Here is a 26,479-nt window from a genome sequence, read left to right as displayed (position 1 = left end):
CAAAAAGCAATAAACTCTGAAAGTGTGCAAGTCCAAGTGCCACTACTTTTACTTTATTATGCAAAATAATGGTTGTGTGCAGCTTGTCATAAATGCCACAACCCATGACAGTCAAATAGTTTAATGTTGACTAGTTCATGCTTTAAATTTCATGTTTATAGTTAGAGAATAAAGATCTAGCCAAACTGTTTAATCTTGGCAGATCAATAGTTAGGTAGAGAATAATAAGGAGCTCATCAGTTTAATCTGAGCCCTTGGATGTTATAAGGTTAGAATTAGATAGTTTGCTTTTCAAAAGAAAAAGGAAAGAAAGGGGTCGGCTAGCCTAAAGGCACCCAATTAAATGAAGAAAAAATGTTAGGATAAGTAAATGGGTAGGTAGAAGAAACGCTGCAGAAGTACAAAGTTGATTGAGGCATAAGCACATTTATCATGCTTGATCATGTGTTGCAGTGTGTAGGAGCAGTTATGAAGGTGAAAAGATGTTCACTAGCTGATTTGGTTAACTTCTTCTCATTTCATTTCACCCCCCACTACATACTTACTAATTTTTTCATTATCCCATCATTTCCTAAGAAAATACCCATTTCTCTTCATTTTCACCTTTGTCCCTTGGTTTCACACATTTTCCTAGCAATTTACCCTCCAAACTCATTCTCCTACTCAAAAACCCCTTTTCCCTAGTGTGAAATCCATTTCCCTTTGAAAAAATCATTTTCCCTTTGTAAATTCCCTAAAACCCATAAAACCTCCTTGACCTAAGTCTTTATTCCCCCCTCCGCTTTATAAAGTTAACCCCGCCGCCGTTAACCTTGGTCCCACTCCATAAACCCGCTTATGTTTAAACCTCGCTTATTCATTAAAATAATTATAAATCCTTTGTAATTATTCCCCGGGCCTCGCTAATCTTAGCGCCTGTTCCCTCCGTGCATCTCGACCGCGCGATAGCTGTCAAATCATCTGCTCCCAGATCCAATGACCCACAACAATATCCCGTGCTCTCGATCTTCGACCTTTACTCGCCCGAGAGCACGCGAGATTCATGGTTTTGTTTGGGCCCCTTGCGGTTACATGGCAGCTCTACATAACTCGCGTGCCCTCAAGAAAATACCACTCCACGGCCAAAAGCGGTGCGATGAGCCTCTGAAACTGCTCCCCGCGTACGATAAAACCATCCAATGTTCACTTAACCTTTCCGCGCCAAATTTAAAAAAAAAAAAGTTAACCATTTCCCGTTTAAACGCCAAAACCCTCACTTTCTCTCTTTTTGCCCGTTTACACAGTAAAACCTGTATAACTCTTCCTGTGCCACCCCGAGCCTCTGCAACTTGTTTTGACCTCCGATTACCGTCCAAAAGCTGCCAGGACTATGTCCATACACTATCCTGTTCCCTGAAGCCATTTTGGCCCTCCCTGTCACCTTGTGTTTTTCTTATAAATTGTTGTATTTTGTAGGCGATCATATAAAACCTGTTTGTTCCAGATTCTCTCAGGAAATGAATTCAAAAGCCTTTATACAGTTAAAAGACAATTATCATTTACACAGAGAAGAAGTCATTTACACAGTAATGGTTAAAACAAAGAAGAAATCCTTTACACAAAGACAATAAATGTTAAAACAGAGGAGGCAGATAAAACATACACATAAGAGACAAACAGATGAAATATATAGAAAGATGATCAATATCCAACTACTTGATACTGAGACATGTAAAAACTTGAAATGTACAGTAAAAGTAAAAAGCACAGTAAAGGTTATTGACAGGTCAACAAGGTGAAAGAGTATCAGATGAAAGTGTATCAGAGGAAAGCATAGTTTTTAAAACTGGAACCGGTGACCGGACCGGTCCACCTAATGAACCGGTTTACCGACCGAAATCGGTCTAACCGGGACTGGTTTGGTTTAAACGAACTGGTTTTAAAAAAAAACATTAAATAATTAATTTTTAATGAAACAAAACTATTTTTAAGATGTAAAACCATGATTCCAAGTCAATAGAGACAAAATATGCAAAGTTTGCTCATTTATATACCATGTAAAGGTGAATATATCAAAATGGCACCGAGTGCAATACATATCATCGACAAAATAGCAAAATACATAAGAAATGAGGCTCTAAATGGCCCATAAAGTCCAAAAACAATGCTGCAAGCTATGAGGCCATTGGCCTATAGTCCTACTACAAGTCTACAGTGTACACATAATCAATCATCAAGTTCATCACCACTACTAGACACAGGATCATCATCAGGAGCTACATAGACATCATCTGGTTCAGAGTCTGAGGATGCCTCAGCCTGATTTGCAACCTCAGTATCAATGCCACCAATGACAATAGAAGTGGACCTAATGGAAGCACGAGTTTGTCGACTTGCACGACTAGTGCCTTGCATTGGTTCTTTGCCTTTCCTTGATGCCGCTATTGATCGTGGTTCTGATGCCGCCACATAATCTGCTTCATCCTCCGCTAAAGCCATGTTGATATCAAAATCAGCCTCAAACACAGGATCTTCAGTCTCGTCCACCCATTCTGATGTTGGATCAATATCGTCTAACACAATGGGATCTAGATCAGGTGTTTTGCTCATCATTTGGTTCCTCCTCAGTCGAAGGTTGTATTGCACGAAAACAAGATCATTTAACTGTTTTTGTTCCAAACGGTTTCTCTTCTTCGTGTGTATGCGCTCAAAAACAGACCAATTGCGCTCACACCCTGAAGCACTGCAAGTTTCACTGAGGACTCTAATTGCAAACCTTTGCAATTGAGGACACTAGCCACCAAATGACTCCCACCAATGTGCTGCAAAGAAAAAAGACATTAATTAGAAACTTAGTTTATGGTTTGAATTGTAAAGAGCGTAAACAATTTTAACTTGAAAAGAAAAACAAAATGGAAATTGGAATTGCTTACCTGGTTGGTCCACATCTCTTGCCATCTTTGCCAAGTTTTTGCCAAAAGTACCACCTGCCATATTGAAAACAGTAAGCTGTCTATGTATTTCCAACTGGTCTGCATGGCTAGGGACCATGCGTTCCAAGCAATCAATCAATCCAGCTCTGACCTCTCCATCATGCAGATCTCCTAGTCGATTTTTATAGTGATACTTTGGGTTCAAAAAATACCCAGCTGCATGTATAGGATGATGGAGTTGATTGTTCCATCTGTTAGCAATGATCTCCCATATATGGCCATATTTTGCTAACCTATCCTTGTAGGCTGCCCGTATCTGCTCCTTTGCCTGATCCATAGCCTCATAAATGTAGCCCATGACCAATTTTTCCCCATCCACCAACCTTAGCACCTTAATAAGGGGCTCGGTAATTTTCACAACCTCTAGGGACCTTTTCCAAAAATAAGTGTCTAACACTTTCTTTTTGGTGTCTTTTCCATCTGGTCTACGAGCCCACCGAGATTCAGACCATTCTTCAGAGGAAAACCATTTCTGCAAGTTTTTATGTTGACCATTGAGACATTGCAACGTGAGGAAGTGAGTTGCAAATCTTGTAATTGCAGGCCTAACAAGCTCTCTGCCCCCAGTGTGTTTCCTCATTAGGCTCAATACCCATGAGTGGTTGTAAATGTATTTTGTAATGCACTTGGCATGCTCTATAGTGTTTTTTACCCACTCCACTTTGCCTATATCCTCAAGCATGAGGTCTATGCAATGTGCAGCACATGGAGTCCAAAATATGGTCTTATATTTGGTCTCAAGCATCTTTCCAGCAAGAACATAGTTTGAGGCATTATCAGTGATGACCTGCACAACATGCTGCTCCCCAACTTCCTGAATAATGCTATCCAAAAGCTCAAATAGAAGGGTTGCATCCTTTACCTTATCAGATGCATCAACTGATTTCAAAAACATGGTTCCTTGAGGGCAAGAAACAAGGAAATTAATGATAGTGCAGTTCTTTCCATCGGTCCATCCATCTAACATAATGGAACAACCTGTTTTGAGCCATGAATCTTTAAACTCAACCAAATACTCATCAATGGAAGATATCTCTTTTTGCAAAAGAGCTCCCCTCAAGTCATGCATACTAGGGCCTTTGAAGCCCTTTCCTGCAGCTATAAAAGAGTCCCACATAGCTTGGTAATAAGGTGAGCGAGCAGCGTTAAATGGGATATCTGAATCATACCACCATCTAGCAATGTATTGATGAGAAGTTTCTTTGCATTGTCTTTTCCAATGTTGATCCAAAGTGGGTTGAGAACTTGGCTGGGAGGAAGTGGGATTAGAAGAGGCAATGTTGGTAGAAGATGAGAAATAACTTTGGATGTTTGTTCTCTTTGTTCCTTTTGATGATTGGCCAAAAGGAGGATGAACATAGTGAAAGGGGTCATTGGTGGAAGGGATAGAAGAGGAGTCTTGAATCTCATAATCATCATACCCACTCTCTTTTAGGGCTTCTAATAATTCCCTCTTCCTTGCAATGTCATCTTGGATGGCCTTCTCCCTAGCCTTATCCTCATAGAAATTTTCAAGCTTGGAAATGTATTATGCCCTAATAGGACCTAACAGTGCATTTGGTGCATCACATGGCTTTACTCGGCCTCTTATCCCAGCCAAGTGTTGTTTCAACCTAAGAATACCCCCATCTCCAATAGATTTATGGCATAATTTGCATATCATTTTTCCATCAATTACAACGCAATGAGCCCATGCACTGTCCTTTCCTTTTGGAGCCATGTTTGCTTGAAATAATAACAATTTGCAAAGAAATCTGCCATTTAAAAAAAATTGCAGCTAAGGAACATGGAAAACCAATGATAAATGTAGGAAAAAAAATGCACATGCAAGCTACAAAATTTGATAGCATAGAGCTAGAGAGTTCATAGCATAGATGATAGATCATTGAAGTGAGAAGTTTATAGCACACAAACAAAAATAATTCATGGACAGCAGACTCAAATGAGGAATTTTCAAGTGCAAATCCTTACCTGGAAATGCAAACTAGCTTCCTTAGCCTCCTCTTGAAGATGGCAACTCCACTGACAGCTACACACTATCTCCAAAATAGCTCCAACTCCAACTCCAAGATGACTGCTTCAACAAAAACTCAACACTCTCCAAGCTCACAAACAAACTCACAAACACTCACAAACACTCCAAATCAGTGGTGTGAGACAAATGAGAGTGAGAGGGGCCTCTTATAGGCTTGGAGAGGGTGTTTTTGGAGGGAAAACACCTTTAGTTTCCCCCCAAAACCCCTAAACCACAATTAGGAATACGCTTTATGCAAGTTGCGGTGGGCATGCCTAAAACTGGCCGGTTTAGGACGGAATCGGCCGGTTTTTCACCGGTTAGGGCAAAAAATGGGCGAAAGGGCCTTTCCAACTAGGTTTTTTGGCCGGTTTAGACCGACGGCCTTGCTAATCGGCCGGTTAGACCGGTAACCGGTTTTTTAAAACGGTTTTGAAAACTATAGATGAAAGGTCATAAGTAAAAAATGACATCCAACGTGAAGACCAAACAGCCAAGTAGCTTAAAGGGAAAAAGATCAAAGACCAAATCCAGGAGAACCTAAATAACAGGGACAGCAAGCAGCAGTTCGATAACTGTCTCTATCTTCTTGCATGAAGATATTTCGTTTTCCTTGAATAAATCTATTTTTGTAAAAACAGTTTAGGATATTTTCTACTGTTGTATAAATAACTCTCCTTATGAGTTATTATGGGTTCATCATTGAACCGAGTTCACCATTGAACTAGGTTGACCATTGAAGAAGGGTTGCACCCCTGATGAAGCATTTCAAAACACTTGATGTACTTGACTTTTCTAGACTCTTAATACAAAGCAAAGGATTTTGAATTCAGTTTTACACAGTTTGTGTTTCCTGTAAGTTTTTTTTAAACACACACATGGGCAGCAACAGAATCTGAAAGATAAAACATGAGAGTACAATTTTTATTAACAAATGATTTACATTTATAGTACATGTTGTGACCGTTGGGTTTCACATCCCAAGGTCTCTTGGACTCCTTTTGTCTATTCCGCTTCCACACTAACCCATTGAGGATTAGGTGTCCAACATTCCCCCCTTTAATCCGAAGGGTTATGTATGAGTCCAAGAAGAGAGCTGTAATACAAAATGTGCAAAAATGCATGGCAACACTAGGCTGAATGTGCTCTCTGAAATGTTGGTATAAAGGGTGGCCGTTTAAGGATGACCACCAACTCTGGGACGCTTAGTGCAGTTCCCGGAACTCTTCCAAAACTGGCAAGAAGCTGAAGTCTTCTGCTAGAGGAAGTGCTCCTATTGTTTTGAAGAGGGAAACCTTCAACCATAAAAGGGAGGTCTCACCCAGCATAAAAGGGAAAACTTCAACCTGAAAAGGGAAGTCTCAACTTGTGATGGTTTAAGGATGACCAACAACTCTGGAATGGTTAATGCAATTCTTAGAACTCTTCCAAAACTGGCAAGAAGATGAAGTCTTCTGCTAGAGGAAGTGTCCTCAATTTGGTTTCTAGAATTCTTTCGAAGCTGACAAGAAGCTGAAGTCTTCTGCTAGAGGAAGTGTCCCAGATTACCAACTGAAGGCATGCTCAGGGGCATCTTTGTTTCTGGCTACAACTCTGAAACTGGTGTGGCAAGTTGTGGCTCAGGCTCGCTTGATGTGACTTTGAAGCTTGTAGATGACCATCATTTCCCCCCCTGTCAGATACAAGGTGAGATGATGGAGAAAACTCAACTGCAAGACTGTTCAATACTCTGGAACAAGTTTTGACATGTGATTGGAATATCTTCTTGGCTGTTGATGCCCATTGCCAAGAAGCGATCCATCCAAGATGAATCTTTGTTCTTGCAGGACGTTTGTTTCTGAAGCATCTGTTTGAAGAATAACTGGTTTTATGACAATGCTTACATGGATGAAGATCAAAACAGTGATCTTTCAGATGGCCAACTCAGTCACAGTGTTGGCATTTCACAATCTGCTGTGGTGGCTGTTGCTGTGGAAGAGGGGCAGAGTCTGGAACAACTGGAGGTGAACTGTCATGAAGGAATCCAGCACTCTGAAATTGAATGGGCTTTGAGTAGTCTGGAATATGAAAGGACAAGTCCTTCTCATATCCAAGACCAGTTCTGTGCTTGTTGTGGACAAGCTGTTCCCAAGGTCTGATGATGGGCTTCGGAAGTGCAAACTGAACTTCTGCATTTGCATGCAAATCTGCTTCTGAAATGAGCACTGGATCTGAATCAACTTGTTGCTTATGGGAGTCTGTTTCATTGTTCTGAACAGAGACAGGTTCAGAATGATGACTCCTCTGTTTTAATTCTTCTTGCTGTAGCTGAGTTTCAAGCTGCAAAAAATCAATTTTCTCTTGTGCATTTTGTAGACAGACCTGAATGTCTGTGAGAGAAACTTTGCTGACTTTTAATGTATCATGATTAGTAAACAATATCAGAGTTTTAAGGAACTCTAATACTTCACTGATTCTGACCATTTTTTCTTCAATGTCTGATTTACACCTTAAAAAACTGATCACAACTACTACTCAATGTAGAAAAGTAATACCCACTCACAATACACAGCAATATCCTTTATAAATGTCAGCAAATGATCAGTGTGCAACCAGCAAGCACCAATTAAATAAACAGTGTATCAATGCAACAATTAATTAAGTCACGGTTTCATTGACCATAGAAACATAATTTTGACCAGTAAAAGAACCAACAAATCAGTCACCTCGATTAGACTGTTCCTCTGGCCTGTGAGGAATTTAGAAAAACAGAATCAGGCTGTAAAGATTGCTGTCCAAGTTCTTCTTGGCAGTGAGAAGCGCCTTTGCGTTCAGATCTTTGAGCAACTAGGTTTTATTCAAGACACTTGCTTTGTTGAGACTGCAAAGGGTGCTATTTTGCAGCTTCTAAATTTTGCTGAGGCGATTGCAATAAGTCGCCGGTCTCCGGAAAGGCTCTTTAGGGTTCTGGATATGTTTTTTTTTAATACAAAGTTCAAACTTAAAAACATATTGAAGCATAAAATATAGAACACAATAAAAATTCCATGGCCCAATGGATAAGGCACTGATCTACGAAACCAGAGATTCTGGTTTCAACAGAGTCAGTGCACGTTGTTCTGTCGAGAGATGAGATTCTAGGTTCGATCCGGTGGAGTCGCTTTTAAATATTGCTCGGTCAAGAAGTTTTGTTCATTAAATTAGGGCTGCATGAAATATCAGCATCGGTTACAGAGGATTGAATCCCAAATCATTTTAAATATTGTTGCTAACCGAGTCCAGGTCAAGTAGTTTTGCCAATTGAAATATCGGTAGTCAGTTACAGAGGACTGAATCCCAAATCTTCCATTTTTCAGAGGATTTCAACGAGCAGATGGAACATAGCTTTGGATTTATCTTCATCTTCTCTTCTCAACATCTGTTTTTCCTCATTATTAAAAGCTCCATTCTCTGATTTAAAATATACCAGCGTCTCTCATTCAACACGTAACATTTACGACTAGCATCATTTGAACATGGCTATCGCATACGGACTTCAAAGCACATAGTCAACGCTCAAATCGAATATATCACCACTGCACCATATTCATTCTACGCACTACAGGTTTCAAATTCAACACATTCAACTCGCATTCATTGAAGCAACGTTCTTCGTTCTAGCGTGGAGGCAACCGATGCGCACCAGTCCAAAACTTGCTTCCGCTTGTTATCAGGTCTTAGAGTATCAAATCCTTTGAACATGTTCAGTATACTTAAAACAACAATTGTATAACCAAGACTGTGATGATATACATTCCAATACCTTCGAAACTTGTGCTCTTTCTTTGGTCTCAGGAGCAATGCAAAGACCTGCAATGTTCCGAATGCAAAAAATTCCAATTCCGAGGCTTCGATGGTAGCTTTAAACAAATATGGGACAACGTTCTCCTGCCCCGCTTAGCGTTCGGCTGTGGGCACGATAATGAAGGCGGAGGATTCACACAAGGGGGATTCCAAAACCAACCCTCTGCTGTTCGGAGACTCGGCAGATTTACACGGCCGGGGCATCAAATCCACTCCGCTCCTTCGCAGTGATTCGCAACCCACTTTTTATTATCTTCAGCTTGAGGGAATCAGCGTCCACAGCTCCTGGCTTGATCTGCCCTAAGGCACTTTCGATCTCAACGCAGATGGCAGTGGGGGAATTATCATCGATTCCGGAACGACCATAACCTTATATATATTTGTTACAGTGCCTAACAAAATGAAGTTGAACGATGCGTATAGTACCTTGAAGAGCGCTGTTCAAGAAATTATTCAAACAAACTTCAATGGTAGCGTTCAAGAATAGGCAGAACAGGCAGAAAGCGATTGACACCTCTTCTTCAGCCGTTGCTGTGTAGAGACGTTGAGTAGAGTAGCTGGTATTCAATGGGAATACCAAGCGTTACCCATTATCACGCAGAGAGCAGATTATTACAACTGAGCAGATTCAGAATGGCAGAGAGATAATTAGATGAAACAGCTTGGTGTATGTAAGTAGCAGACCTGATAGACAGAGGTGGCAGCTAATGGCAGACAACGGTTATGGCAGAGAGCCCACAGAGCGCAGGAAGGAATATGGTGCAGAATGAGGAATAAAACGCTCAATTCTGTCAAGCAGATAGGGCATTAATTAATGCTATCAAGAAGGTTGTTGGACTGGCAAAATCTGACCAATTTAGAGGCATATTTGACAGGTGTGGAAAAGAACTCAGCAAGATTCATGCTGAGAGGTCAGATCCATAGGCGTGTGGCAAGGAAAATGGACAGATACCTTGTGAAATCTGCTTAGTAATGAAATAGGTATGTATGCACACAGTCAAACGCTCTATAAGGTGGCAATTCTGATAAATTTTGATTAGGAGAAAGGTAGAATTGACATGTATATAGAGACCACAGAACAAGTGGCTCAAATTGGAGCAGGACCAACAATCGCCCGCTCTGATACCGTGTTAAACACACACATGGGCAACAACAAAATCTGAAAGATAAAACATGAGAGTACAATTTTTATTAACAAATGATTTACATTTATAGTACATGTTGTGACCGTTGGGTTTCACATCCCAAGGTCTCTTGGACTCCTTTTGTCTACTCGGCTTCCACACTAACCTATTGAGGATTAGGTGTCCAATAGTTTTTCCAGTGTTACACATTATGTTTTTCTTCATATTCTTATGTCTTACAGAGATACCTAGGTAGGAATAATTGTGTCTCAATCTATTCCTATAAGCTTCTGAAGTGATAATCTATAGAGAGAATGGATTAATGAACTGTCTGTTTAATTAAATCCCTTTAAATCAATAAATAATCAACATCTTGTTGTAAGCATAAGCATATTCTCTTGAAACTTTTGAACACCGGTAAGAGGATTTCACACTTATGATTACACAATTTTCTGTCTGAAAATTGTGATAATCATATTATTTTTTGTTTCTGCTCACCACTATTCAAGCTTTATCACTGTGTGAAATTTTATAGCAGCCCTCTACTTTGGGATTAATATTATTCAAAAGGTTAGGCATTATAGTGTTATATCTGTTTCATTCATTGGTCCTCCAAATTAAAACAAAAACCCCAAAACAATTATCTTAGATGCTCTGGCTTGATAGCTGACCATTATCAACTCAGAGGTACAACATCTTTGACCAACTGAATCCCCCCTTCTTCGTGAGGTTGGTAAGGGGTGCGGCTAATTGTGAAATTCCCCTCACAAAGAACCTATAATATGTCCATATACCTAGGAAGCCCCTTAGCTCTATCACGTTCCTGAGCGTGGGCCAATCAAGGATGGCGCGAATCTTCTCCTGATGTACTTTGACTCCATCCTCCCCTATCATATGCCCCCCTCCCCTATCATATGCCCCAAGTACAACATGTCGGTCAACCCAAATTCGCACTTGGACATCTTGACATAGAATTGCTGCTCTTCTAGGATGGTTAAGACCTGTTCCAAGTGTCGTAGGTGCTCCTCCCATGTCTTGATGTAGATAAGTATGTCATCAAAGAAAACCAAGACCAACTTGTGTAGATGCTTGCGGAACACGTGGTTTATGCAAGATTGAAATGTGGTGGGGGCATTGATGAGTCCGAAAGTCATCACCAAAAACTCATATTGGCATCTGAATGTCTTCTTCGGAATATCCTTCTCACACACCTGGATTTGATGGTACGCCAAATGCAAGTCTATCTTAGAAAAGTACTTGGCTCCTCTAAGCTCATTCATCAGCTCGTCTATTCGATGTATGGGGTACCGGTTCTTCAGTGTCTTCTTGTTCAGGGCTCGGTAGTTGATGCACATATGAAGGGACCCATCCTTTTTCTTCACCAGTACCACTGATGAAGTAAAAAGCACTAGTACTAGGCTTGATATGCCCCAACTCCAACAAATCTTGGATGGCTTTCTCAATCTCGTCCTAGTAGGCCTTGGGGTGCCTATACGGGTAGTGATAATAGCATGAACTCCCTCCTCCAACTCAATGGTCTGCTTGAACTCTCGATTTGGTGGTCTACCTGGAGGAATCTCCCCAAAAACTACTTGATGCCTCTCTAGCACTACAAGGATGTCTCGATGTACCGGTCGCTCCTGAGTCCCTATCTCTGAAATCCTCAGCTCCACTTCCCACTCTATATCCCCACGCCGCAAGTCAACCTCCATCCTGTGAGCGGAACTGTCTGGCGTGGGTAGGAGTGCATACCCCTAGCACTACCAAATTCCCATTTGGGCCCATGAATTCCATCTCTAACCTCTGCTAGTCGGTGGTGACCCGCCACAATGAGTATAACCACTGGACACCCATCACCACGTGACATAATAGTTTCCCATGGTTAGAGTCTGGAACATCAACATCAAAGAAATGGTTAGTGACATAATAGTTTCCCATGGTTAGAGTCTGGCTGGGAACATATTTCGTGCACTATATCGTCTGGTCTTCTGGCGCCAGCACTGAGAACCCCTCCAATGTCTCTGTGTGTATCCCCCTCCGCTCCACCATTTAGGCATTGATAAAGTTGTCGGTACCCCACTGTCCACTAGTACTGACACACGCTGCCCATGCACTGTGCCTCTGATCCGAAGTGTGAAGTACTTCGGAACTCCTCGATGCGACGTGCCTCGGATCCGAAGTGTGAAGTGCTTCGGAACTCCTCGATGCGAAGCTAGAACGCCCCTAGATGGGATGAATAGTCCTCCTCCTTGAGGTGGTGGCGCTTCTCCTGCAAAATGTGGTCCCCCATCTCCCTAGTCTGTCTCCTGCTCAACTTCCTGCTCTGTCTCACTATCTGAGTACACCTTGATGTAATGGGCCTTGCCCTTGGTGCATAAGGTTCTTGGCACGTGAAACATAGCTTCCTCCTTTGGAGGTCCCTTATAATCTCATCATCCAACTGGCCACGTCCTACCTACCTCTGAGGCAGACAAGTGTCTCTGCTCCCTTGAGGAGCCAATGATTTGGTGGGTATAGGGGCCCTCGTCTTGGGAACTACGTCAATCATGTCTTGGGTCTTGAAAATAATGTCCATTAATGTAGTTTTGTGGAAAATGTGGCAATACATTAGCCCAACAATTAAATAAATGGAGAAAATAAATAGTTCCATGTGACAAAATGACACAGAAATGACTTGGAAATTATCTTTGGTCAAAAGAACGAGTCAAAGGACAAGTGGAGGATGATTTGGTACCTTGCATCATAAATACATGGCCCACTCAAGGAAATCAAATTTCTAGCATTAAATGAGGAAGCTGTTTACTTGGAAATTTGAATTTGTGAAGTTAATGCACATGTCAGAGGATTTGGAAGAATATTTGGTGGAGATTTTTGTGGGAAATTGTCTTCACATGGGTCCCTACCCTTCTACACTTGTCATTTCATCAGGGAATTTGATTTTGCTTGAGGGTTCTTGATGCCACTTGGGAAATTTGAATTTGCATGAAGGAACATTGGGATTGTCACCATTTCCCTTGGGGTTGGCTCCCAAGCCTCTCTATATACTAGAGCTTTGTGATCTCACTTTGTATCCATTGTTTTACTAGCTATTGTGCTTGCGGAAGCGCTGTTACTTTGTACACTTTTCAAGAATATCAATAAAAAGACTTTGGAGGTCTATTCATGGGTGTTCTTCCTTTAAAGCATGGTGCATTGTGAGTTATTGGTATAATCTTTTATATGCTTTGAGTTATCTCATTTTCCATATATTCTTGTAAACTTGCTAGTGCAAAGCTATCTCGTGTTAACATTTGATTTGAAAGTAGGCTTTAGATATTGAAAGTTCTAGTTTATTTTCAAATAAATTTCTAGAAGTTTCAATTCACTATTTGTTTATCTAAATTTATATGGATTAATGTGTGACTTGAGTATTGTAGAATATTTTTTTTTTTTGGATCAAGCGTTAGTGGAAGTCTTTGGAAGACCAACCCACTCTTGAAGCACCTTCAAAGAAACTCTCATTTGTTATTTGGATTGCCATAGTTTATCTTACGAAAAAAGTGTCTTGCAGGGATTCGTTTGGACACAGTTTATATGCATGCAATCCATTTAAAAAATTATATCTTTTAAAATAGTTTTTCGTTGATTTATATTAGCGATTTGAGAGTTTTTCTAAGCCAAACGAAGTGATGTGGTTCAATCTCATCACTTGAATTGGTTTCTTGTATATTATTTGTATTTTATTTAGTTGTTTTCATATTCTCTCTACACTAATTTGTCTCTTGATCTTACAACCCATAGGTAGAGTGTTGGTGATAAGAGCATCAAGGAAGGATCACACTAACATTTTTCTTGTAGAACTTCTCAACTCCTTTCAAAGTCGATTTTTTTTTAGGCAGTGGACAAAGAGGAGGACTGCTATTTGGCAAGGCCGTGGGCATTTGAGGAGGATTCACTTCTTGTCTTGTGCAACATTTCATTCACCTTTGGAGGCCAAGCCTTGGGGCATCAAGAAACACTTAGCTTCTTCAATCTTGAGAGCTTTCTCATTGTACTTTCTTCATTTTCTGAATTTGACTTTCAAGAAGGAGATCTAGAGCTTGAGAAGCCTTATACATTGTAAAGATTCCTCTTGAAGTTTTACTTGAGACCTCTTGGAAGGTTCCTCATCTTGTAACATCTAATAAAAGTTTAGTTTTTCTTGTGAGAGCTTGGGTTTTCACCCAAGGCATCATTTTCTCTTTTTTTCAAAAGGAGGAACATGTGGGTGGTTTGAACTTTGATGTTGCACTTATTTTCTTAATTTTCATCTTGCATGCCTTAAAATTAACACAACCTCACTTTCACAATCTAATTTTCTGAATTTGCTTTTGCTACTTATTTCCATTTTATGCTTTGGCACTTCAAGTTTTGCTTTAAAGTACAATTTTGAATTTTACTTTTGGAGCAATTTATTTTATTTTGTGCAAAACATCTCATTTCAAATAGCAAATTTTATTTATTTAGTTTAACAATTTGCTTTATTTTGGCTTTACAATAGGCTCATTGTTTACACGCTCATTTATTTTAAGTTATTTGTTCATTTTGCAAGCATATAAATTTCAAGCTTCATTGCTTTAGTTGGTTATTCGTTTATCATTTGTCAAAGCAATTATTTTCAATTTACAATCTTATATGTTTATGAGGCTTATGTTGTTAAAACTGGCAACTAGGGCCAAACTCCATGTGGGTCATCTTATTTATGGCCGCTGATATTTTTCTTGGATCCCTCTCATCGAGAGGTGTAGGATTGATCTAAAGATCATCCGATTCCGATAAGTATTCATGGAGTTATGAATTTATTTGCGTTATATGACAATTCGTCAAGGTCGACAAGCAACCAAATAAACCCCACATGTGCTCAATGTTTTAGCAGTGAAGATAACATCGGCGATATATCACTGAATATCGGAAATATCGCGATATTTCCGAGATATCGGTGATATCTCGGCAAAATATCGCGATACGATATAAAATATCGCCGGGGGTGTTTTGCCGTGGCTAGAAAAAGGAAAAATCGTTTTTTTTCTTCATTTTTGTTTCTGAGTGTTGTAGAAGGAAGGGGAAGAGTTTTGTGGTGGTTGTCAAGGAGGGTTTGAGGATCAAACAACGATTATCACCACCAACTAAGATTTTTTTGTTGATCAAAGATTGAAGAATAGTGAGACAAACTTCATTTCTTCTATTAACATGTATGTTCTTAAAAACCCCTATGTTAATGATTTTTTCATAGATTTAAGGTTATGCTTGCTTGCCTCTTTGCCTACCAACATTTTGTTTCTTTGTTTTTTTTCCATTTGCTATGATTTTCATGCCTATGAGCCAATGCAAGGGTTTTCTCCATATTTGGACAGCAAGCTTCATTTTTTTTTCAACTTTCTTATGCACCCTCTTATTGCCATTTTTCATTCACATTGCAAAATGCAAATAATGTAGTAATTTTTTTTAAATGAGGTGGTTATTACTTATTATTTTTTGTGTTGGGGGGTTAATGCCAATTTTTTGTTTTTTTTTGTGCCCTAGGTTTGAATTAGTTCACCACAAATGTCAAATATGCCAAAAGCCTTGGACCCATTTTGGGAGTATGGGAAGGCTGTTGGTGGGGCAAATCAGGCATATATATCATGCAAATTGTGTGGGACCAAGATGTCAGGAGGGTTACACGATTGAAATACCATCTGGCTAGACTCTCTGCACATGGTGCAGATGTAATGCCTTGTATGGTTTCTAGTGTAGAGGTTATACAAAAGCTCTTGAAGCAATTGCTGAACAAGACAGAAAGAAAGTTGCTAGGGAGAGGCCAATGGTCTCAGATAAATAGCTGGTAGTTTTATTTGTTTTGCAACTTTTGCTACATATAAGTTTATAACCCATGGTGATGAAATACTTTTAAAGTTTTATATATGTGATGTTATTTTGTTTGAGTCCTTGATTGGACAATTATCAGGGATTAGCAGGATATGTGATGTTATTTTGTTTGAGTCCTTGATTGGACAATTATCAGGGATCAATAGGATTTGGTATTGCCTTTGAAGTTTGATGTATCATTTCTATTTGACATCATATATATCAGTGCCTTCTTCATATTTATGTGCCAATGTGTTTAGTTCATGTTGTTATTGCTTTATATGTTTAGAAATCTGAAAAAAATGAATATATTATGCATTTTTTTTATGCTCGCCGATATTTTGCTGATATTTTTGCCAATAAGATATTTTCTGGACCCTCATCGATATTCTGCTGATATCAATATTTTCAACACTGCGTTTTAGTATAAATAGAGGTGGCCTTCAAGTCATTTCAACACACTTGGGATCTCTTCCTCTTTCTACTTGTCTTTTGGGTTTTAGTAGGAGGAGAGATCATAAGGAATAACGTTGCCTTGATTCAGAGGGCAGAAAGTCGGAACTACCGGAAAAAGCCGGAACTGCTGGAGAAGTCGGAAAAGCTGGAACTGTCGGAAATGCCGGAAAAGCCGGTACTGCGGGAAAAGCCGAAAAGTCCGGAATTGCCGGAACTGTGGGAAAAGTCAGAAATGCCGGAAAAGTCGGAAAAGTTGGAACTGTCGGAACTGCCGGAAAAGCCGGAAAAGTCGGAAAAGTTGGAACTGTCGGAACTGCCAGAAAAGCCGGAAATGCCGGAAAAGTGGGAATTACCAGAAAAGCTGGAAACGCTGGAACTGCCGGAAAAGCTGAAACTACCGGAAAAGCTGGAACAACTGGAAAAGACGGAACTGCTGGAAAAACCGGAAAAGCCGAAACTGCCGGAAAAACCGGAAATGTCGGAAAAGCTGGAACTGCCAGAAAAGCCGGAAAAGCCGTAACTGCTGGAAAAGACGAAACTGCCAGAAAAGACGGAAACACTGGAACTGCTGGAAAAGTCGGAAAAGCCGGAAATGTCGGAAAAGCCGGAACTGCCAAAAAAGCCGGAAACTCCGCAACTGCCGGGACTGTCGGGAACAACTGGAACTGCCGGGAAGAGCCGGAACTGCCAGAATTGCCGGGAACTGCCGAAACAGCCCCGGAGCATCTGTCTCTGAAGGAGAGCAGCATGCAAGGGACAACTAACTAACATTGGGACAATTGTATGGCACTTAACAGCAAATACACCAAGCATGCAATGTTACAACTTACAGCTAGCATGCAAGGGACAACTAGCATGCAACAACAAGCATGCTAAGGACAACAAGCAAGCAAGGGACAACAAGAAAGCAAGGTGTAGCCAACACATAGGTCAGGATGGAAACATGGTGCAGTAATGGCACATAATGCAGTACAGTGATGGGTACAGTCATGATTAATGAAGCGTGATGAGATTCAGCATAGTGATGATGGATGTAGCATGGTGCAACGCGGTGAGGTGCAGCGGATGACGAAATGCAGCACAACGATAGGTGAAGGAGTCACCTTGGAGAATTAGTTGAAGCAACATGTCTTCAACTGATCTCATGTATCATCTTCTTAGAGATGATTTATGTTTTTATCTAGATAAGTCAAAGTGTTGACTTCTGTTGTAAACGTACTATCTCTCTCTCTTTCTTTGCTGAACTATTGAAGAACATATAAGAAGAATTGATCAAGGGTTTCCCCACATTGGGGTTTGTCCCTGGCTAGCGCCACATCTTGTGTCCTCTTGTCTTGGCTTGTCTTCTGCGATTTATGTTTATGTTCTATCTGCAGTTTACTTTAATGCTGATGTGATTGATAATCTGGAAAATATATGGAACTAACTGAAAATTGAAATAAATTGCTCTAAGCATAGAACATACCTAAAATTAACATGGTATCAGAGCTGAGGTGAAGACAATGCCCAAGCAGGAGTGAAAGAGCAATCACCGAAGACAGTGGGGAAAGGACAAAAGGATCAGTGGATCCCTCATTCCTCTTCAAATTCACCAAGGGTGAAGTCAAAGCAGAGAATATTATCAAAATGGTGCAGCAGAATATGGCCTACCTAAAGATCACTTCATTGGAAGACTGGATCTCAGCGTGGAAGGAAAGGCAGATAACTAGTTCAACCATTATGCGAAGGAGTGTCCGAATGGCAGGGACACAACACTTGATGATGATAACAATCATTCCAGGGACATCTTCAATGATCAAAGGAATGACAGGTAATGCAGGTTATCAAGGAAATGGCCGACTCTTCATAGAAAGCAAGGAACCCCAGGTATGAAGAATCAAATGTTGTTTCTGATAAGATAAAGAAGCGTTACCTTGTATTAGCCCTCTCCTTTAGATTCTTTGGGAATCTAGCTTATAGATTGTAGTGCTTCAAGGCACTTCATCAGATAGATGGGTGCACTCTATAATTTGGTAGAGATGGAAACAATCGTGGGATTATACTTGGAGCCGATGCCGCCTATCCCGGAAAGGGTGTAGGGAATGTTAACTCTCAATTGAATAAGGGTAACTTGATTCATTTACAGAATCTCTTTTATGTACCTAATCGCAAGAAGAACCTGGTGTACATCTTGGAAATGGAAGTCAAAGGTTTCAGGTTGGCATTCATCGATGGAAAGGTACGTGTTAAAAAATATAATTTTCAAAGATGCTTTTCCTCATGGGTTCAGGGTTGGCAATTTGTATCAAGTTGTAGGATGGTCCATTGGGGATCATGTCAATTGACATATCGCATCTATAACACTGGAGGTCTACCTATGGGGCCCTACCTGATGTGAGTCAAATGGTGATAGGGATGTCTGAATTCAAGTAGAGAATGAAGGTACATGTCTGAGATGTACTGAAGGAAAATCTTATAAGGGGACCATTCCCCTCATGCAGCAGGTCCACAGGTTTGGAACAACCCGAGGAGTTTGAGATTCATGATCGGGAATCTCATGTATACAGGTGGAAGAAAGCCCTCTATGGCTTGAAGCAAAACACCTCGGGCGTAGTATGAGAGGATTGATAGCTGTCTGATGAAGCTGAGATTCACTAGGAGTGAAACTGATCCAAACCATTACCCGACGATTGTGAATGATAGACCTCTCATATTGGCACCTTATGAGGACGACTTATTTCTGACAGGTGTAAACCCTCTCATTTGCAGAAGTAAGAGGGAGTTGGATTCCGGATGTGGAATGATAAAGTGCAAGCTTGTGACTACCTCGAGGATCTTAACTTTTAGAAGTTATATGGTAGTGATGTCGGACCAGATTTGGGAAATGCCTCTAAGTTTCATAAACTCATTCACGTTGATGTTCTTGGTGAACTTCCGTCCGGACATATGTTTTGCAGTTAGCATGGTGAGCTCATATTTGGTTGAGCCTCACTGTATTGGTGCCAAGAATCTTCTGAGATATCTTCGGGGCACAATCTCTCATGGATTGAGATACACTGCTGGAAATATGAAACTGCATGATTATTCGAATGCTGACTGGGCAGGCAGCGTGGAGGATCACTAGAGCACTTTTCAGTGCTGGTTCTCTTTGGATTCTGCTTCGATATCATGGATGAGTAGGAAGCAGAAGTCGGTTGCTATAAGCACCGCCGAGACAGAATACATAGCTACGAGTGTGATCTCGTGTGAAGCTGCATGGTTGCAGAAGCTCTTAAGTGAGCTGTTTGTACACATGATGAATACCACTGTGATTCTCTGTGACAACGAGAGGGGGGATTCGATTATTGAGGAATCTCGTATTCGATGATTGCTCCAGCAGATAGACATCAGATACTGCCTTATCTACGATATGGTAAGTCGATGAGTGAGGAGGCTCCATCGCATTGAGACTGATGTACAGGTCGCAGACATTTTGTCAGAGCCCCAGGGAAAGGTCAAATCTGTGACTTTCCCAAATGACTTGGAGTCGTTGAGAGACCTTCTCATAAGGGTCCTGCATGTTGCATGCATTGAGCTCTGCGACTCACCCTCCCCTGGTGGTGCGCTATGAACATGATTAGTTCTTCTGTGGGCCGGGATGATTAGTTCTCCCGTGGCAACTGTGGAACAGAATGATTAGTTTTCCTGTGGGCCGGGATGATTAGTTCTCCTGTGGCAACTGTGGAACAAGATGATTAGTTCTCCTGTGGGCTAGGACGATTTGTTCTCCATGGCGACTATGAAACAGGATGATTAATTCTCCTGTGGGCCAGGATGATTTGTTCTCCGTGGCGACTGTGGAACAGGATGATTAGTTCTTCGTGGCATCCACTGACAGGATGATTCATTCTCCTGTCGACAGGATGATTAGTTCTCCTGTCGAGGCATCCTACCCATGCAGTCTGGGGCTCATGGGAAGTACCTCTCATCTGATCAATGAGCAGGGAAATGAGGATGGGGACCATAGTAGTACTATCGATGGACGCATCGCAGTATCTACCGTACTCCCTATGCTAGGATGACCTCCATTGATCTGGGATCAGTATGAGTGGTTTGAGACACTCTCTTGTGATATTGATCTGGGATCAGTATGAGTGGTTTGAGACACTCTCTTGCAACATTGATCTAGGATCAATAAAACTGATCTGGGATCAGTATGAGTGGTTTGAGACACTCTCTTGTGACATTGATCTAGGATTAGTATGAGTGGTTTGAGACACTTTCTTGTGATATTGATCTGGGATCAATAAAACTGACTTCGGGTCAGTAAGAGTGATGTGACACACTCTCTTCAGATGAAACTGACTTCGGGTCAGTAGAGAATGGTATAAGACATTCTCGATCAATTCTTCTTCATGGTTCAGCAGAGCAGAGCAGGGCAGAGCTTAGCAGAGCAGAGCAGAGCTCAGCAGATTAGAGTAGAGCAGAGCTCAGCAGATCAGAGCGGAGCAGAGCAGTGCAGGGCAGTGATGGCAGAGATAGTACAGTCGGACATATGGATCAACGGATGGAGTTCTCCCTAGTTGAGAGGAAGTGTTAAAATTGGAAACTAGGGCCAAACTCCATGTGGGTCATCTTATTTATGGCCACTGATATTTCTCTTGGATCCCTCTCATCGAGAGGTGTAGGATTGATCTAAAGATCATCAGATTCCGATAAGTATTCATGGAGTTATGAATTTATTTGCGTTATAAGAGGAGAGATCCTAAGGAATAACATTGCCCTGATCTAGAGGGCAGAAAGCCGGAATTGCCAGAAAAGCCGGAAAAGCCGGAACTGCCGGAAAAGTCGGAATTGCCGGAAAAGCTGAAACTGCCAGAGCTGCCGGAAATGCCGGAACTGCCAAAAAAGCCGGAAAAGATGGAACTGCTGGAAAAGCCGGAACTACCGGAAAAGCCGGAACTACCGAAAAAGCTGGAAAAGCCGGAATTGTCGAAACTGCCAAAAAAGCTAGAACTGCCGGAAAAGACGGAACTGCCGGAAAAGCCGGAAATGCCGGAAAAGCCGGAAATGCCGAAAAAGCTAGAACTGTCGGAAAAGACAGAACTGCTGGAAAAGCCGGAACTGCTGGAAATGTCGGAAAAGTTGGAAATGCTGGAAAAGCCAGAACTGCCAGAAAAGCCGGAAAAGCCAGAAATGACGGAACTACCAGAAAAGCCGGAACTGCCGGAAAAGCCGGAATTGCCGGGAACAACTGGAACTGTCGGAATTGCCAGAAACAGCCGGAACTGCCAGAACTGCCGGGAACTGCCGAAACAACCAGAGTATCTGTCTCCGAAGGAGAGCAGCGTGCAAGGGACAACTAACTAACATTGGGACAGTTGTATGGTACTTAGCAGCAAATACACCAAGCATGCAATGTTACAACTAGCATGCAAGGGACAACTAGCATGCAACAACAAGCATGCTAAGGACAACAAGCAAGCAAGGGACAACAAGAAAGCAAGGTGCAGCCAACAAATAGGTCAGGATGGAAACATGGTGCAACAATGCCAGATACTACAGTACAGTGATGGGTACAGTCATGATTAATGAAGCGTGATGAGATGCAGCATAGTGATGATGGGTGCAACATGGTGCAGCGCGGTGAGGTGCAACATGATGACAAAATGCAGCACAACGATAGGTGAAGGAGTCACCTTGGAGAATTAGTTGAAGGAACATGTTTTTAACTGATCTCATGTATCATCTTCTTAGAGATGATCTATGCTCGTACTATCCCTCTCTCTCTCTTTGCTGAACTATTGAAGAACATATAAGAAGAATTGATCAAGGGTTTCCCCATATTGGGGTTTGTCCCTGGCTAGCGCCACATCTTGTGTCCTCTTGTCTTGGCTTATCTTCTGCGATTTATGTTTATGTTCTATTTGCAGTTTACTTTAATGCTGATGTGATAGATAATTTGGATAAGATATGGAGCTAACTGTGAAAATTGAAGTAAAATGCCCTAAGCATAGAACATTCTTAAAATTAACATATGTATCTTGCATTATTTTGAGCAATTATCCAAGTTATCTTGTTGAACATATTTCTATTATTTGAAGCATTTCCATTTTTGCAAAGAATTTGTAAAGTTACTTGCATAACATATTAGACATTTTAATATAGTTGCATTTTTAACTTAATTTACCTCCAAGCATAAGCTTGGTTGACAAATGTTTCTTAGGAACCCCTTTCTTTCATCAAATTGAGGGACATAGACCCTTTTATGTGGTTAACACAGTGACCTTGCAGTCGTCAGAGCCAGAGTCTTTGCAACGCCGAAGGCATCAGGTGTGTTGGATAATCCAAGAAAGTTATCGTTAATATAGCTTCGACTGTCTTTCTTTGGATCCCTTCCACAACTTACATAAGGGACTTGTTTCAAAATAGTCGGAAGAAATGTCACATCTAGACTAGGCATTTAGATTAAAAGTAACCAAGATAATTGCATCAAATTTTAGTTTAGGTGCATTTCATGCTAACACATTTTACTATTTTACTTGCAAATTATCCATTTTTTTTAAAGGGTGGTTCACAGACACTGGGTTGCCACTACATCCATGGGAAAAATCCAGACAGATCAAGCTGAGGGAATCTACATGCCAGCCAAACAAGCAAGGCCTAACCTGAAGGGCGTCGAGGATATTTGACCCCGTGACCTCCCAACTAGCGAGGTACTTAGCAACGAGAACTTGACCAATTGAGCTAACCCTTGAGGGTATTTGCAAATTATCTATGTACTTGTCATTGATGAATATGTTTTGAATTGAATACTTTATTTAGACAAGTATCATCTTATTTATTTTTATGCAAGTAAGGTTCTAACTGGTTTCCTTTGCAAGTCATTTCCATATTGCTTCCTTACATGCTTTGAATTGGTGAATGATCATATATTTTGAAAGCATTTCTTGAAAGAATATTTTTATCTTGCATTAATATCATATCTTGCTAACATCTTTTGTTTAATTGACAAGGTTACATGTGTTTCAATTTGAAACACTTCATTTTTCTTGAGCAAGTATTATTTATTTTTAAAGCAATATTGAAGGCACTGGTTTTATATATGCTAATCTTTAATTCATGTGTTGATGGTTATTAAAGTTCATTTTATTTCATATTGCTCATTATATATTTGTTCACAAATCTCATGTAATACAAATTTGACATCTCCTAGAAACCTTCTAACTTAGTTTTACATTTAGAGACCATCCCCCTTAGCTTACCTAGGAGAAAGCTTAAACGGAGAGAGTTGGGAATATGTGACAACCCCATCTTTTAGTATTGCCACCAACCACACCTTGTGGGGTTAAGGGCTTTTCTCACTAACTGTTAGGTGTGTGTGACTGGCAACAAGTAAACAGGACTATTAACCTTGGTTTGAAATATTCTATCAGAGATGTTTGACTGCAGGGATATAGCGATACTGATTGGGCAGGAAACATTGTTGATAGGAAGAACACTTATGGATGTTGTTTTAGCCTTGGATCTGCCATGAAATCTTAGATGAGCAGGAAACAAAAGTCTGTAGCTTTGAGTATAGCCGAGGCAGAGTATATTGCTGCTAGCATGGCTAGTTGTGAGGCAGTTTGGTTGAGGAAGCTCTTTGGAGAGCTATTTAAGCATGTCTTGGACACTATAGTGATATATTACGACAACAAAAGTGGGATCTGATTGGCGGAGAATCCCGTATTTCATGACAAGCCCAATCATATAGGGATCAAGTATCATTACATTTGAGGCATGGTGCAGAGAGGAGTCGTGAGACTCCATCACATATTGACAAAGGAGCAAATAACATATATTCTCACCAAGGCTTTGCCGAAAGGGAAGTTCTTGGTCATCAAAGAGCAGCTTGGACTGATGGATGTGACCCCTCCAGATAAGGGTCTTTGCTGATCGAGAACAATGAGCATAGCTCTTACCCCTTGGTAGAGCTCCCAAGGTGGGAATGGAGCATTTAGGGCTCTTGGCGTTGAGGGATCTCTGGACAATAGGTGTGCGTGATCCCTACTCTTGTAGTAGGTTAGGCATCTCCCCTATTGTCTTTGTAGGGTGTGTGTGATCCTTGTCTTTTCATGACAAGACAGGTATCTCCCCTTATCAGGATTAGCAGAGTATACCCCAGTTTGCATCATACCCACAAGTTTTGCTTGTTGGGATTGTCCCTCCCCATTTGGCCAATGGGTTGAGGAGGCTTGGGGCGTGTGATCCTTACCTTTGATAAGTTAGATATCTCACCCAAGCTCAGACTATGATGCAGGTATTCTACCACATGACTCTTAAGGGTCATTGTTGGGAAGATCGATATGCAATAGGATGGATGTGATCCTTACCTCTTATAACAAATGGTATCTTGCCCATTGGTTGCATAATGGGATGGTTGTGATCCTTGCTCGGTAAGTTGTATCTTGCCTATTGCTCAATGTAAGGTGGTCGTTGTAGCTCCCCTATGATTCTTCTTTTTTAGATTCGAGAATGAATCAACAAATAGAGTTGAGCCGAGATGATCAGAGATGAAACATGATTTGATATTTGCGATGATCACATGATACAGTTGGAATTTCTCCCTAGTTGAGAGGGAGTGTTAATTTGGCAGCTCAATGACATATTCCAATCATTGGAGTTGATTCCTCTTTCCGAGAGGACCAAAATTGACCTTGGAAGCACTGAATTTGGACATGGAAAGTGTATTTTTGAAGTCAAGCCCATAGGTACACAAATTGTTAAAGTCGGTCGAAGAGGCTAATTAGCCCTCCTCCAACGCCTATAAATACAAGTCAAGGAGCCTCATTTGGGGACATCACATCAAGCATCTCTTCTCTTCTCTATTTGGTTTGTACAATCTGAAGTTGCAGGGTTTCTCTTCACACGTGCGAGTAGGAGGAAGGACAATTGTAGGAGGTTGAAAATATGAAGTTGATCTGCACTTTGACTAGCATTGACCACCTGTTTGGAGCAAGCTTTGACTTCAATCTCTTGGAGGATTTTTCTGTTGTGGCAGGCTGAGTTTATTGGCATAAAAACTGAGAGGTTCTGGGCTGTTTGACTTGAGTTGACTGCAGGGATAAATTGCAGACTTTGACTGCAGAGTTTCTCTCTCATTTGACCGAGTTTGACTGTTTTGGGCTAGCTTTGACCAGCACTTAAGGCCACATTTATTTCTGATTTGACTGAGCTGATTGGAGGAGTTGACCATTGGCTTTGTGCACTGGTTAGGGCACACTTTGACTGCTCTTGACTTGGACAGATTGCAGACTTTGACAGTTGACCAGATTTGACTTTTTATCATTGGCATATCGGTTCTTGGTTGGTTGATTTCTTGGATAAGTCAAAGCCTTGACTTTGACTCTTATTTATGGATTTGACTCATTGTACTCTCTGCTGAACATTTGAAGCCAATCTAATAGAAAAAGAATTCTTAAAGGGTTTTCCCCCTTGTGGGGTTTTTCCTTGGTCTTTGACCAAATTGGTGTCTCTTGTTGATGCTCTTGATTGTCTCTTATTGTCATTGCATTTACTGTTCTATCTTCAATTACTGTTGATTATTGGAAGAATTATTTGTTATTGAAAAAGATTGCTTATTGAAGAATTGAATTGGGCTAAAGTAATTGACATAGCATAGAACAATGGAAAATTAACACTTACTATGACACTTTTAGTTCTATCTAGGACAAAAAAGCTGAGTAACAGAATGTATGCATGTACATTCCAATTTTGGTCATGATGTACCTTTAGAAATACTTGATGAATATTGTGTACATGTACAATTGCAGCAAATCTCTTGGTTTGCCTTTGCAAATTGTTGCAGTTGTGCTCATATTATAGACATGGAACAATCTTTTTTCTGAGCTATTATTGTTTTGAGTTACTTTTTATTTGTTATTGACCTTACAAAGATTGATGATTCAGAGCAGCGAACTCCCCAAAGTTACGCTTTTTTATTAGCATACTTCTTATGGGATTGAAGATTTTTGTGATGTCTGAAAAATTATTTCCATTCTATGTATGAGAGATGCTATCTAAATTCTTGGAAGCAACATTGCATTTTTTCTTCGAGAATCTTACAGATCAATAAGTATTCTAAATTTCTAATTATGTTTTAAGAAGTTGGGCATTTAAGTGGAGCCATAATTTTACTATGCGGTGACTCAGTCTATGCTTCCTGTTTTATAACGTACTTAGTTGCCTCTGAGGTCAAGACAAGGAATTGAGTTCTTTTGATTTGG

The 26,479-nt window shown here is 40.7% G+C and overlaps 1 protein-coding gene across 4 annotated transcripts in view; it reads left to right on the top strand.

Annotated features, from left to right (window-relative positions):
• Positions 1–26,479, top strand: part of LOC149140123 (uncharacterized) — a 184,420-nt gene that overhangs the window by 94,299 nt on the left and 63,642 nt on the right. The window lies entirely within an intron of this gene.

This window comes from Pinus tabuliformis, chromosome X, assembly GCF_031772625.1.
Source record: "Pinus tabuliformis cultivar Carrire ecotype Pingquan chromosome X, CPIR1, whole genome shotgun sequence".
Lineage (NCBI taxonomy): Eukaryota > Viridiplantae > Streptophyta > Pinopsida > Pinales > Pinaceae > Pinus > Pinus tabuliformis.
This window is presented reverse-complemented; position numbering and strand designations above follow the sequence as displayed.